At 50.9% G+C, this 13,077-nt stretch overlaps 2 long non-coding RNA genes across 12 annotated transcripts in view; one reads left to right on the top strand and one right to left on the bottom strand.

The window, feature by feature from the left end:
* LOC112819670 (uncharacterized) overlaps positions 1-13,077 on the top strand; it is a 151,532-nt gene that overhangs the window by 2,890 nt on the left and 135,565 nt on the right. For 2 of the 10 annotated variants that reach the window (XR_012376822.1, XR_012376828.1), the window contains exons 1-3: positions 139-518; positions 1,039-1,265; positions 11,779-11,890. This is a non-coding gene — a long non-coding RNA (uncharacterized lncRNA). The other 8 variants (XR_012376824.1, XR_012376817.1, XR_012376823.1 and 5 more) reach the window with 8 other exon arrangements.
* Positions 2,907-10,923, bottom strand: LOC141371685 (uncharacterized). 2 transcript variants are annotated; one of them, XR_012376829.1, is made up of 3 exons: positions 10,784-10,923; positions 7,518-7,663; positions 2,907-3,542 (listed from the first exon to the last, which is right to left on the bottom strand). It is a non-coding gene; the product is annotated as an uncharacterized lncRNA (long non-coding RNA). The 2 variants fall into 2 exon arrangements; XR_012376830.1 differs by having other exon boundaries at positions 10,775-10,891.

The following is a 13,077-nucleotide window of genomic DNA, read 5'->3' as shown; positions in this document are numbered from 1 at the left end:
GAGAGAGAGAGAGAGAGAGAGAGAGAGAGAGAGAGAGAGAGAGAGAGACCCCGATTCCCGAAGGCGATTGGTCGTGGGAGGAGGGGCGGGCAGGAGGAGCGGTCCCGCCGCGGGGCCTGCAGGAATCGCTGGCTCCGGCTGCCACCTAGCGGACGGGAGCCGCGCCCGGGAGGCGCACAGCCGGGTCTCTCCTCCCCTCCCCGCAGGCAGCCTGCGCCTTTTCTCCAAACGGAGACAGCACTTTGAAAATTCTTTCAATGGATTTTTTTCCTTGAAAGATCGTACTGGGGAAAATGATACTTCTATTAGTTACATATTCTCCAATAGCACACTTGCACCCCCCTCGTTTTGAGATCGCTCCCTAGGCAGGCTCAGGCGGGTGCGGAGCTGTGCGGAGTGACAAAGCCGCCGCGGCAGCCGCTGGGGGTAGGAGCCGCGCTCGCCCGCCCGCCCCTCGACTCGGGAGAGCGTAAAAGTTTGTCTCAGCTCCAGCATCCCGATCCTCAACACGCCCTCAGGTAAAGGTGGGTGTAAATGGCCACGCTGTATTGACAGAGGTAGGGTTTGTTTTTTAATACTCGTTCTCACTTTAAATTTCACCAGGGAGGGGTTTGGGAAGCGCTGCGTGTTTGGGGTGCGTTTTGCGCTTCCCGGTCTCTCCAGCCTACAAGTCGGGAGTCAGCGACCGCTTAGTGACTAGAGACGACTTTAAAGAGCAGAATAAAGCCTTTTCCGTGCCTGCCCCACAGCCCCTCCAGCTCGAGTAATGGAGAGACAGTTAATGCACTCTGCAAGAGGCGGCCCATTGTACGCAGCTGACGGAGAGGAGGCGACTGGGGCAGGCAGGGGCTCCTTGCCCTCGGCCCCCTCCCCAAATAAACGCTCTCACGTCTGCTGGTCAATTAAAAGGGGAAACGAACACGATTAAAAGAAAAAAGAAAAGAAAAGTAAGAGAAAGAAAAAGAGAAAAGATTGAAAAAAGAAAGAAAAAGAGAACAAGCTTTCTATATATAAATTTTAATTTTACTCCCCATATAGTACAGAGGCAGGCAGTCGAGGGCAGAGGAAGCAGGCAGAGAGAGGGAGACAAGGAGAAAGAAAGAGAACGTGGAGAGAGACGGAGCGAGTGGAAGAGGAGGCAAAAGCGAGCGCCAGGGAACCGGAGGCCCGCTGGACGCCGAGTCTGCGGGCCCAGCCACCCTTGGACCCTGGATCGTGAGTCGTGGGCACCAGAAGCGAGACTTGGCCAAGTCCTTTCCCACCAGGCAAGTAACGCAATTGATTATCCTTTCTTTTGAACTCGGGTCTGGCAACGCGGACAGGTCGGGAGGTTGGCTCTCTTGGCCTCTGCAGGTCAGGGCCGGAGTCCAGACAACCAGGGCGGGATGAGAACTTTCCGCGGGGCCTGCTCAGGAGCTACCCTCACCCGGCCTCTGTCCCGCCACGGCGCGGAGGCAGGGACCGCGGCCGCCGCGCCCTCCTGGAGCTGAGGATCATGCCAGCCAAGCGTCAGTTCAAATTCGAAACAGGTCTCCCCACCCCCATCCTCTACCCCCCTACCCCCACCCTCCCCCCAACCAGTGGGCGACGGTTCCCGGGCGGGCCTCCAGCCCTGTGGCAGAGGAGGAGGGCGGCGTTTAACACCCGCGCCGCCGTCCCGCTGGTGCAGAGCCGGAACCGCGGTGGAACCGGCTGCCGAGTCTCGCTGGGCTGGCCCTGTTGCCCGCGCCTTGCCTGGCTCCGGCCAGAGCCTAACGAGCTCGGCTCCAGCCGCCCACCTGCGGGCGCCGTGTGTAACGGGATCCCCTAATGTAACGCGATCGATGGCTGCCTCTTTGATGTGGGCGATAGTGTCAGCGGATTAAAAGGGACACCAAGCCGCTCTCCCCAGTGGAGAACCCGCGGCGGCGGCGGCGGTGACAGAGCATCAGATCCCCAGCTCCGCAGCCCAGCCATACTCCGAGCCGCAGCATGAGGGCTGGGGCGGGGAGGGGTCATCTCCCAGGGGTGGGGACGGAGGGGGTGTGTGTGAAAGGAAGAGCCTCAATTAAAACCCACAAGAGCGCTTTCCTCTGCGCTGGGCAGGGGCGCGCGTTTGCGTCAGAGGGCGCGCAGGGCTGGCGCAGGGGGCGGGGGTAGTCGACGCCGGGGGCCGCGCCCCGGGGCTAGATGGTCTAGAGATTCAGCCAGCCGGGCAAGGTTGGCCTTGGTCCAGCCGCGCAGGCAAGAGGGAAGGCAGGGCGCGAGGACGAGCCGAGACTTCCCCGGAGCGGCGGAACCTGTGGGCTCTTTGATTCGCCCTCTGATTCGCCCTCACTGTGGGCTCTTTCCGCTAGCCCCCACCCTGAGCTTCCAAATTTGAAAGAGACCCTGGGGGTGGGGACAATTGGGGCCCTCGAGGCTTCAGACAGTGAGGGCTCCCGCTCCTCCAGAAGGAAGGGAAGAAGGGGTGCAGTACCCGGCCCTAGTCCCGAAGATGGGGGCTGTTGGTAGTTGGTGCCCGTAGCAGTGGAAACTCTCGGCTTTTCGGAGCAGGGGACAGATCGCCCTTCCGCCAGTCCTGTGTGCTACATTTCTGTCTCAAGGGCAGGCAGGCAGGTGGAAACCGAAGTTTTTCGAGGAAGAGTGCAGTCCTCCTCCGGGACTCGTCTAGCCCAGGCGGCACTCAGGGCTCTGTTCTTACGGACCTTGCGTTCCCTACCGCGTTTGCACACTCTGTGGGTGTGCCTCTACTTGTGCTCGCAGCCTCAGCCCTAGCAAAATGGCTTCCATGGAGCGACTTGGGGGGGGGGGTCAGCTCAGGTCCTGGGCAGCTCTGCTTTCTCTCTGTGAGGCTGTCCTTTGTTACTGGTTCAACTTGGCACACTGGTCCTGGGGCCTTATGCACCCCACACTCAACCCCGATATAAGAGATCTGTTTTTATTGGGTGGAACAGAAAAATGATCATATTTTGTGGGAGCATGTAGGTCCCCCAACTTACATTCCACCCGTGTCCAGGCACACTCAGCTGCAGGAGAAGAAAACACAGTTGCAGTATCCACCCTTATTTCACCCCTCTTCTCCAGATCTCTTTCTCTCCTTTCTCACCCCAGCCCCCTACCTCGGTTGCCTTTAGGTCTAAGCGTGTGCATGTGGCTCTGGGACCTAGACCCACTGTGGCCCTTGCCTCAATATCCTACTTGAGACTGCCAGCCCAGTAGCCATATATACTGTGTCCTCTCCAAGGTCTCTCTCTCTCCTGGTGAGGCCCATCCAGGGATGGGAAAATGCTTATCAGGGTCTGGACTCCCCAACTTCCTTTCTGAATTCTTCCTCTAACAGTCTGGTCCCCATAGGCCTATTCAGTTCAAACAGTCTCCGGTGTGGTTCTCCCAAGGGATGATGGGAATTTACCCTTCTGCTTGGGAAAGAGGAATCAGGCTGTAGGCTTACTCTCCTTTGTGGCTTGTTAGCATCATGGCTCAGCCTTAATTACTTTTTGAAAGATCTTCCACACAACGCTTGATCTCTCCTAACTGGAGAGCCAGTAAACAGTTATGACCTGGTGGGAAAAGGAGAGAAGCAGAGATTGGTGGCTGCATATACTGCATTGACTCGCATTCCTGGCCCCAGAGTCCAGATCTAAGCAGACTTTCTAGTTAATTAACATCCTCCTACCCCAAATCTTTCTTTCCAGGAAGGCCCAATCAGTCTTCATTCATCCTATTACCTTTTCGATATTGGTATTTTGCTCTTCCAAAACTCACCAGATCATTCATTTTGGCGTTTTGGTAAATCACACTAAACAAAGGTGACCTTGTGAAAACATTTTCTACATCTAGTTCAAGGGTGATGAGACCCTACAAATGACCATGTGTAGGGTATGTGTAGAAAAGTTATCTCCTATACCTTTTCCCTACCCCCTAAATTGTTAAAGGTGGTATTTTTCTGTTTAGAGAGACCAGAGAACAGAAATAACCCTGTTTTATCACGCCCATCTGGAGAGATGAACATGCCTGCAACCATTGGGAGAAAGGTCAGTTCTTCTGCTCTTACTGCAGACCTTTCCCAAAGAGCTTGTTTTAAAGGTGCCAAATCAATTAGTCTCCCTTGGCATGAGGTTAAGGCCAGGAAGAACACAGTTGAAGAAGATATGTTTAAAATGGTCTTTAGAATGATACTTTGAAGAGGAGGGTGGAGAGAGGCACAGGAATGCCTGCCCAGTGTTTCATGATTATTAAGAAGTCAAAATGAAAACCCAGACAAACAAACAAAAGACTCTGCCTATGTCAGAAATCCCTCCTCACAAGACTGAACTCAGTCTGTATTGTGGCTGCCCAGTTGTAAAAAGTTCTGCCTTTGTTAAAATGAAAACAAGGATGGAAAAGCCAAATTGGGAGCTGGGCTTCTGCTGGACTGCCTGCTTTTAGCCTGCCCATGGAGTTAAACCACAGATCAGTAGGCTTGCATATTCACTATCACTCTAGTAGGCATTTTTTCTTTGTCACCTTTGGGTCAAAACGCCCAGAGATAAGTGCTTTACCTTAGAAAGTGGTTTAGTTTTCTATCACAAACCAGCCATTCAAAGCATGTGTTTTGGAACGAGAGATAAGGGCAGCAGTTCCCCATTCTGCTTGGGCCTCTAGTTAGAGGGCCCCGAGTAGCCACGGGAGGATGGCAGGAGAGCAAGGGCTGACCTTTGGATGCAAATCCAAGCCTTTTATCGGAGGAAAAGTGACAATCATTCCTAGCACACTAGAGAAGCCAAGGCCAAATATTTACTTTTTGTAAAAATCAAACCTTAGCTATCTAAATGCATTTATGCAAAAGAAGGAAAGAACTGGAGACTTTTATGCTGCAGAGTACTTTTTTATTTTAAATGCTGGACTAGAGTGAAGAATAACTGTGTGGTTCTTTTTCCTGGGGGAAAATGGGTTGGGCTTGGATGAAAAGTTGGAATTCTGAAATGACTTTGAAGCTTGCTAAAGTTCCCTGACAATACAATCTACTAAACCATATAATAATTTCTAGTAATAGTTACCTGTCAGGGCACCAATTTCTTTTACTGCAGGATTAGCCCATCAGAGTAGATCTGAGTTGGACATTAACTGATTAAAGTCTGCTCAAATGTTTAATTCTTTAATGTCACTTTCTTAACGGCCTATAAAATAAATTAGTGAAAAAGTATTGACTCACAAAGCCAGCAGATCTGTTGGTAACTATGGTCAGATTACAATAGTATTTACCTATCAGAAGGTTGACCTAAATAATAAAGCCAACATTTCCTTTTAAATTGTCAGTGGAAAGATACGTTTATTACAGTGTCTTCCATCAGTGTGGGGGGCGGTTAGGTAAAGTTTAAATGAAAAAGTATGAGCATAGTACACACCACTGATACAAACTACATGGAGCAGTAAATAATTATGCCCTCTGTTACGCTATGTATATTTTATTTACCTGTTTCAGAGGTGAATAATAAACCTAGCTCAACTATGGGAGGAGTTAATAAAGTATTCCAAAAGCATGATCTAACAAAACTTGAGGAAAGTTCTGTTTTATTGTTAACCCTTTGCAGGAAATCTTCTGAAGCTGAAAAGAAAAAGGAAAGGGCTTTTGTGTTAGTTGATCCTTGGCTATTCTAGGGCTCAGGTTGGTGTGAAAGGGACGAGGAGGTCACTTGAAATCTCCTTTTATCTGCTCTTATTTTCTCTCTGGATCAGCAACTTTGAATAGACATCATCTAATCGCTCTTAATGGAAAGAAACTATGGGAGCAATGAAATGCCTTTACTCCAGAAGTGAATACATGTGTGTGGATAGCTAACTGAGCTTGCGTAGGACTACATTTCTGCACTCGTATGCTTAAAGATTTTTCAGAGTGCATGGATATATACCTAAAAGTTTCTTCTACACTCTGGGGGCAGGGTTTGGGTGGGTTATTTTGCTTTCACACACACACACACCCACGTGAGGATTCCCCACCAGGTCCTGGTGATACTTTCAGCTGACTCTTCCTTCAGCTTTTTCTTGCCCTTGCTCTCTGAGATGTCATATTTAAGTCCCCCCAAAGAAAGCAAATAATTGAGAGCACGATGGACAGCTTTTTAGTGAAAACATCTTATTTCCTTTCTGTTTTCAACTGGAAGTCACACTAACGGGAGGATTTCTTTTCAGAGGGTAAAGATTGTGTGACAGGTGAGAGGTGATGGGGTAAAGCGAGATCATTACTTTCAATTTCTCCCCAGTATTTTTTCTTTTCGGTCTTTCTTGGAATTAAATTGGTTAAAATACAATAAATAAGTGGAAAACAAGAGCCTGGCATTAGGCAACTTAAAAGGTTTTCTTGCTATAGATACATACCTCCAAAACTTTGAAGCTGAGCAACTGATTACAATTTGTTTTGAAATTAGAATTATTCTAGTTAAGTTTCATATGCTAACTAAAATACCACTTAAGTTGTCTTCCTTAAGCATTACATTTATTTTAAAAAGTAGAAACAGTCCACAGCTGAAGTATAAATGGCTATCCAGAAAAGGACATTTGATTTCCAGGACTGAAAGCACTGGGCTTTACCTGCTAAGAAGCTCTCTGCACTCCCCCCCCACCCCACCATGTTCTTTTAAGTAAGATTCGCATTTCTCCCAGAGCCTGGGTCACTTTGCTGTAAATTCCTGTAGAGGAATACACGGTTACCGGGGCTACAAGTTCCCATCTCAACCTGCCAGCCTCCCTGCCCCCTGCTCCAGACTGCAGAGACCCTTGGCTGTCAGGGCCAGGACCTTGAACCCCTCCTCTCTACCCCAGCCTACAGGAGATCGATGTTCCAAAGTTCGAGGTTGGGAGGGAGAGGATTAATCCCTCTTTAACTCCTCTCCTCAATTCTGAACCCCAACGGATCCGTTTCCTGGTGTTTCCTGGTGTTTCCTAGTGAATAGGAGGGTAGGAGCCGCCCTGTCTAATAAAGATTAAATTAAGTAGAAGAATCCCAGCCGCTGGATATTTGGAAGCTCCGGTGGGGCGTCAAACCGACGTTTAACACATTTTTTCCACTCACTGTGCACAAGTATTGGATTCATTGGGCTTAACTTTAGAAAGGAAAGAAGAAAAAAAAATAAGAAGGAAAGAAAAGAAAAGAAAAAAGAAAGAAAGGAAAAAGTCAAGGAGAAACCCCAGTATCAAGGGTGAATTGATTGTGTTCAGAGAGGCTGAAAGCAGGAGCAGGGCTTCCTGACTTTTCTAGTCTTTTCTTTCTCCGAACTCCTCCAAGAATTGGAGGCTCCCTCTCCCCAGTGAGGGCTCAGAATTTTGTTGTTTTGGTGGGTTTGAGTCCACATTTATCCGTTAGGGACAGTTGGGTGGCTCAGGGTCAGGACTGGGCGTGCGGGAGGAAAGGTGAGCTCAGGACCTAGTCACCTCTTCTGTGCTTGCTTTTAACCAAGGTTTTGGTAGCACGCACTGAGCAATTTCTTTCAGTTACTGCCCAGTAGGAGAAACAGTGGCTTTTTCTGTCTACCGCGTTCAGCAAGGTGGACACTGACCTTGAAGCTGAGGCAGCTAGGCACTCCCTCCCCTGGGAATCATTCCGGCTCCAAAATGTTGGCCTCTCACTCCCACCTGCTTCTCTAGTTCCAGGGTGCAGTCTGGAGGGGCAAAAGGCAAGTCCCTTCGTGCCAATGCCTCGTTCCTGCAAATACAACACTGAATAAATTAACCTCAAACTAGCTAGTTGGGGTGTAGTAGTTTAGCAGGACTAATTGCAGACAATGGAGCTGAAATGACTTTTCCAATTAGCTGCTGGTTGGAGTTTAGTTGGAGGAACTGTCAGCTCCAACGATGGGTAATTGCTTTATTGCTCACAAAACTATCATCTATTTAGAACATATGTGCTAATTACTCTGGTTGGGCGTAGAAAAAGAGACCATAAATCTAATAGCACTTAAAAAAGTCTATGGTGCTTGTAAGCAACCCTAGCCCAGGTTGGGGTGATGGATGGCTGTCTTTCAGAAAGGCTAGGGTTTTGGAATGGAAGCACCGACTGAATGCTCTGGTCAAATCGTGTGCATGAGAGCGAGGGATCAGCGCAGCTGTGCCGAGGTTATAAATCACTGTCATCAAAACCAGTCCCCTCTTTCGCTGCGCACTTTTTTTTCATTTTCGCAAAAGATTATTTTAGAAATCTTTTAATTGGATTATGCTGGGAAATTAATCTCCTTTAGCCTTGGCTAAATTTATTGTGGTCACTGTCGGGAGGAAAGCCCCGTAACTGCAGTGAGGGCCACGTCCCCTATTCCCTCCTAACTTTAGCCCTTGGGGCCTCCCAGCTGCGTGCGACAGCCTTGCCCCAAGTCCTAGGGAGTGATTGGGGGTGAGAAAGAGTGGAAAGACGCGTCTGTGCGGAAGCCCTCGGCTGTCCCTAGTGAACCCCTTTGTCCTAAATGCGACGTTTCTGTCCCGGATTCCCTAGTTCCGTATCCAGCATCCCTATACAACACTGCGCTTTCCTCCACAAGGGGGTCTGGGATTCCGGGGGTCTGCTACCGCAAGGAGGAAGGAGGCTACAGTGGCGGGAAGAGGAGGTGAGGTTTGCCGGAGGAGGGCTGCCAGCCAAACTCATTATTCTGTCCTCTTGTCTTCCACGCCCCTCTTCTGGCGGGGAGCTCGGGCTTTGCGAACATTCTCCACTCTACTTCTCCGCGCGAAAACGCATGGCTCGTTTTTGGGCGTTTTCCCTGGCACAACTCTGGACACACTTACCCCTGACGTGCACAACGCTTGAGGTCCGAGAGCTAGGGCCCTCCCGGTTCTTCCAGGCTCCAGGCGCACTAGCGCGGCGCACTAGCGCAACGTAGGCTGGGGACCTCCCTTCCAGTCCCGTAGCTGCAAGTGCTTAGCCTCGTCCAGCGCTGCTCGGGCAGCTGCTGAAGCTGCGGGGCTGGCCCCGCCGGCCGTTTATCTCTGCGGGAGATGATAACATCTGCCTGAAAGTGTATACCTACTTTTGCAGCTCAATTTAGTTCCTAAAGGCAGCCGTCGGAGGTGTAGTTAATTGATGGGGATAAAGGCGCAATGACTTGACGGGGAGACGCCAATGATCCTTTAATATACTTTAAAAAGAACCACCACCACCCCAAACGTCGGCGAGACATTGCTAGGTGGGAGTAGAAGACGCAGATCTGGATGCCGGAAAAGCGGCGCTTGTGTCGTTTGTATTTAGAGGCTTCAGTAAGGGCTGAGCCCTGGCTCTCAGGGCTGGGGCACCTGGGAGCCACCAGGGCGCGCAGCTCGGGCTGTCAAGGGGTTGTCGTGTGGCCCCGGAGAGCGGGGCGTGACAAGGACCCGGGAGAGCTCGGGATGACAAGTGACCGGATCGAAGGGGAGTGGTGGGGGTGGTGGTGGGGAGCCTTGGCCGCTATTACCTGGGCTCTGTCACTCTATCAGTCCTTCCTCTGCGCGGAACTGGGTCCCCATACGGCAAGCAGTTTGTTCTGCGCTCTTTAGAGTCACCCCTCGTCCAGCATGAGCGAAGTGGTCAAGTGGCCGAGCTCGGCGGGAACTCCCGGGGTTCAGCTGTCTGAAGAACCTCAGAGGGACCCCAGGACCAGGAGAGAAAGACAAGTGCCTCTGTGTGTGTGTGTTGCCCCAAACCGCAGAGCCAAAGCACGTGGCCATATTTTTGCCGGGTTTGCCCAGAGTCCTGGAGCCGGGCGTCCCGGGGATTTAGCAGCCCTGGGTCCCGCCGCCGGGTCAGAGCAGCTCTTGCGCACCACCTTTCCCAGACTTCTGCCCACACTTTCTCCCCAACACCTTGCCGTTCTCTCGCCTGTTTTCTCTTTGCTCAGTTCTGGTTTAGTCTCCAGAGGGTCAAGATTGTATTACACTGAGCAAGCCCCCAACTTAGGTTCCCTCAGGCACTAAAATGATAAAACAAAAAATCCAGATCGCCTTTTCCGTTTGCGAGGGGGAACGCCCTTCAGGTGCGGGCGGTTGTGTTCCTAGCAGATTTTGCGAGTATCCTGTTTTACTCTTTGGAGGATAACCCTGATGCTTCAGGTTTGAGCTCCCTCTGGAATCGGAAGGAGAAACAACTCCTCCAATCCTTGTCCAGATTTTATTATATTGAGAGATCGCAGGTGTTTCGGCGGCTGCTATTGTCTGCCTTCCTCCCTGAGCCCACATACCAGGGATGAAAGAGTCCCAGGAAAGTTAATTTCCCCAAACCCTCTTGCGGAGAAGGCATACGTTGTCGCGGGCGAAGCTTTTAGGTCAAAGATTTGAAGAAGTGTAATTAAGATTCCCAACTCCCAGAGTGTGCCTGTCTCGGTATGGTTCTGTCCTTCCACCGTGACTGTCTAACCTCATCTAGTGTGGTTCTGCCCTCTGTGATGTCGAGGAAATCAAGGCTCACTGTCGCTTGGCTGTCGACCCCCCACCCTTGCCCCTCCGTCTTCCCTAGCAGGGAAGTACTCCAAGGCCCTGGTCTCCAAGATCTTTGGGCGTTTCGGAGTCAGGGACAGGGTCCCAGGTGCAGGTTCACGCCCTGGCCGGCGACTCTCGCTCAGGAGCTCCCTGCCCAGGATGAAGTCTGTGACCTGGCGGCGGTCCCTGAGGCTTTCCTGAAGGCCTGCTGCCTCAGGACTGCCAGGGTCTTGAACTGCCTGTGGCGGCCTCTTGTCCTCCCAAGCCGTCGGATCACACCTGAGCGGTGTGGGCCCTGAGGGCGGCCAGGAGGCATTTGGCCCAAGTCCGCGCCATCCGCGTCCCAGTCAAGGGCCCTTACACCCTTGTGTCTCCTCACATTTCTCACCCCACAAGGGCGCTCCCTTGCGAACGAATCCTGCACTCTGCGAACCAGGCTCCCTTGGAGGGCCCCGGGGCCCCTCCCACTGCTTCCCTCGGTGCCCGGGATCCTTAGCCCTGGCAACGGCCCCGGCGGGAGCAGTTCCCGGAAGCGAGGCCCACATCCGGGCACGAAGCCTCGCTCGCAGGGTTGGCTTCCGGGCGCTCGACGCAAGTGAGTCGCTTCGCGCGGCGAGGGTCCCGGGCCGGGGGATCCGCTCGCCGGGACCTCGCCAGAGGGCAAGGGTCGCGCTCTCGCCGGTGCTGAAGGTCCCTACCCCGAGAGCTGGCCGGAGTGACAAAGTCCTGGGCCGGTGCGGGGTAAGATTTAAGAAGGAAACCAGGCTCAACCCACGAAATGGCGCACGCTGCGGAACCCTAGGCCCACGCCCTCGGTCGGCGCTGGCAATTTGCGTCCCAGGGTCGGTGCAGCAAACTTCCTTGGTATGGGCCAGAGGGAGTGTGAGCCGGCTTTTGGCTCAACTTTGTAAAGTTCAGAGACTCACGGTCGAAAGAGACCGCCTTGGCAGTCGTCCCCATTACGCTTTTTGCCTTCCCTGGCTAGAGCGCTCTGAGCCTTTGCGGTGTTCCCGTGCTCCGGAGCTGTCTGACAGTTGGCCCTGCCTTGGGCACCTAGTCCTCTCCAGGTGTTGGGCCGAGAGGGGGTAAGGAGCAAGGCTTGGGGCGTGGCTAGGAAACCTCAAACCCGGTTTTCTAGTTTAAGGAGGAGCTCGGTCTTAAAAAGCTGAAAAGTCAGTGGGAGTTAACTTTGTGGCCTTCGGCATTTTTGAAAACATCTATCTACAAGGCGGGAACTACACAGAAAAACCGTTGTGTAGTTCTTAAAAAAATTTTGGGGGGACCGTATCTGGAGAGCTTTCCCAGAGATTGTTTTATAATCTCGCAAATTAGAGAGTTGGTATGTATCTTGCCATCAGTACACTGAATAGTATGTTCCTTCAGACAGGGATTGAGAAACGGAAATACCACCACCCTCCAGCCAAACTTGTGAGGACTGATTGCAGGGGAACTGGTGCTCCAGATGTTGCACTAGAGGCGCTGCAAGTGTGAGCAGGTAATGTGGAGAAGAGTGACATTGTTAACAGAAAGTATCTAATTAACAGTGACTTCATTTGATTGGAAGGATGAAAAAGCCTTTTTAAATCAATCCAGATTCACTGGCCTAAGCTCAGCCAATTTATGAATATGGAGCCTGACTGGGCTCTGCTTTCTTTCAAAGATGTCATCTTAGGGGTAATAGCATAGGTGAAGTCATTTGGTTACACTGTGGAAACTTTTATAGTGCCTTCCTTGGGAATTTAATTCAGTGCTTCTTCATTTTATTAGGAACAGACTGACTCCATCAACTCTGCTCTCCCTGTTTAGAGGCAGGACTGCTTGAAGCAATTAAGTTCACCAATTAGCATACTTTTACTGACCCCAGCAGCAGCACCACTCCTTAGATTATCCATTTCTTCAAAGTCAGGGAAAAGCTGGAGGACAACATGCTTCCCAGGTGTCTACGGGGGGAAAATAAGCCCACAAGCAGGGTAGCACAGCTGTGCAAAAAGCTTTCTAATAGTCCCCAAGTGTTTCAGCAACTTTGGTGGATTTTTCTCCCCTTTTCTGATTCTGGATCCTATAATACCTCCTTACTTTCACATAGCCTTTAAAGCCTGTCTCCTTTGGTTGTATTTTGGCAGAGTTGCTTTTGAGTTCTCTCCCTTCTTTTATGTACACCTGCATGCTAATGAAGCTGTGGACAGTGTTAGGGTCCAGAGAGGGAAATCACTGAAGGCTCCTTTAAAGTCTGTTAGGTGACACGGTAAGGGCTCAGGTCTTTGGGGGGGTGTGTGTGTGTATGTGCATGTGTATGTTTTTGCATGGGTACATGCCTCAGAACCTATGAGGAGAGGCCAGAGGGTGGAAATTGGGAGATAAATCATTGCTTTCCCTAATTTTGAAGGTGTACCTGTAAGGCTTTGCTGCAGTCTCTTCACTGTAACCTCAATCAGTTGGTGGCCGGCATCTTTAGTAAAAGCAAATGTCTGGAGCTCAAAGCAGTCTGGGAAAGAAGGAGCTTTGCTCTTTGCACTATCATATGTAGTGAAGGGATTACATTTACATAGCCATTGTCTCTCTGTCCCCTAAAATATATATTCCTCTGTAAGATTTTACTAGATTGAATTGCTGACAGTTCATCAGTAGCAGCAACAATGTAATATCCTAACCTTATTAAATCAATAAATACTAGATCCATGT

This window comes from Callorhinus ursinus, unplaced genomic scaffold (genome assembly GCF_003265705.2).
Source record: "Callorhinus ursinus isolate GAN/ISIS: 27379988/994484 unplaced genomic scaffold, GSC_fseal_2.0 scaffold3, whole genome shotgun sequence".
NCBI lineage: Eukaryota > Metazoa > Chordata > Mammalia > Carnivora > Otariidae > Callorhinus > Callorhinus ursinus.
Note: the sequence above shows the minus strand (reverse complement) of the source record. Positions and strands in the feature narration are given on the sequence as shown.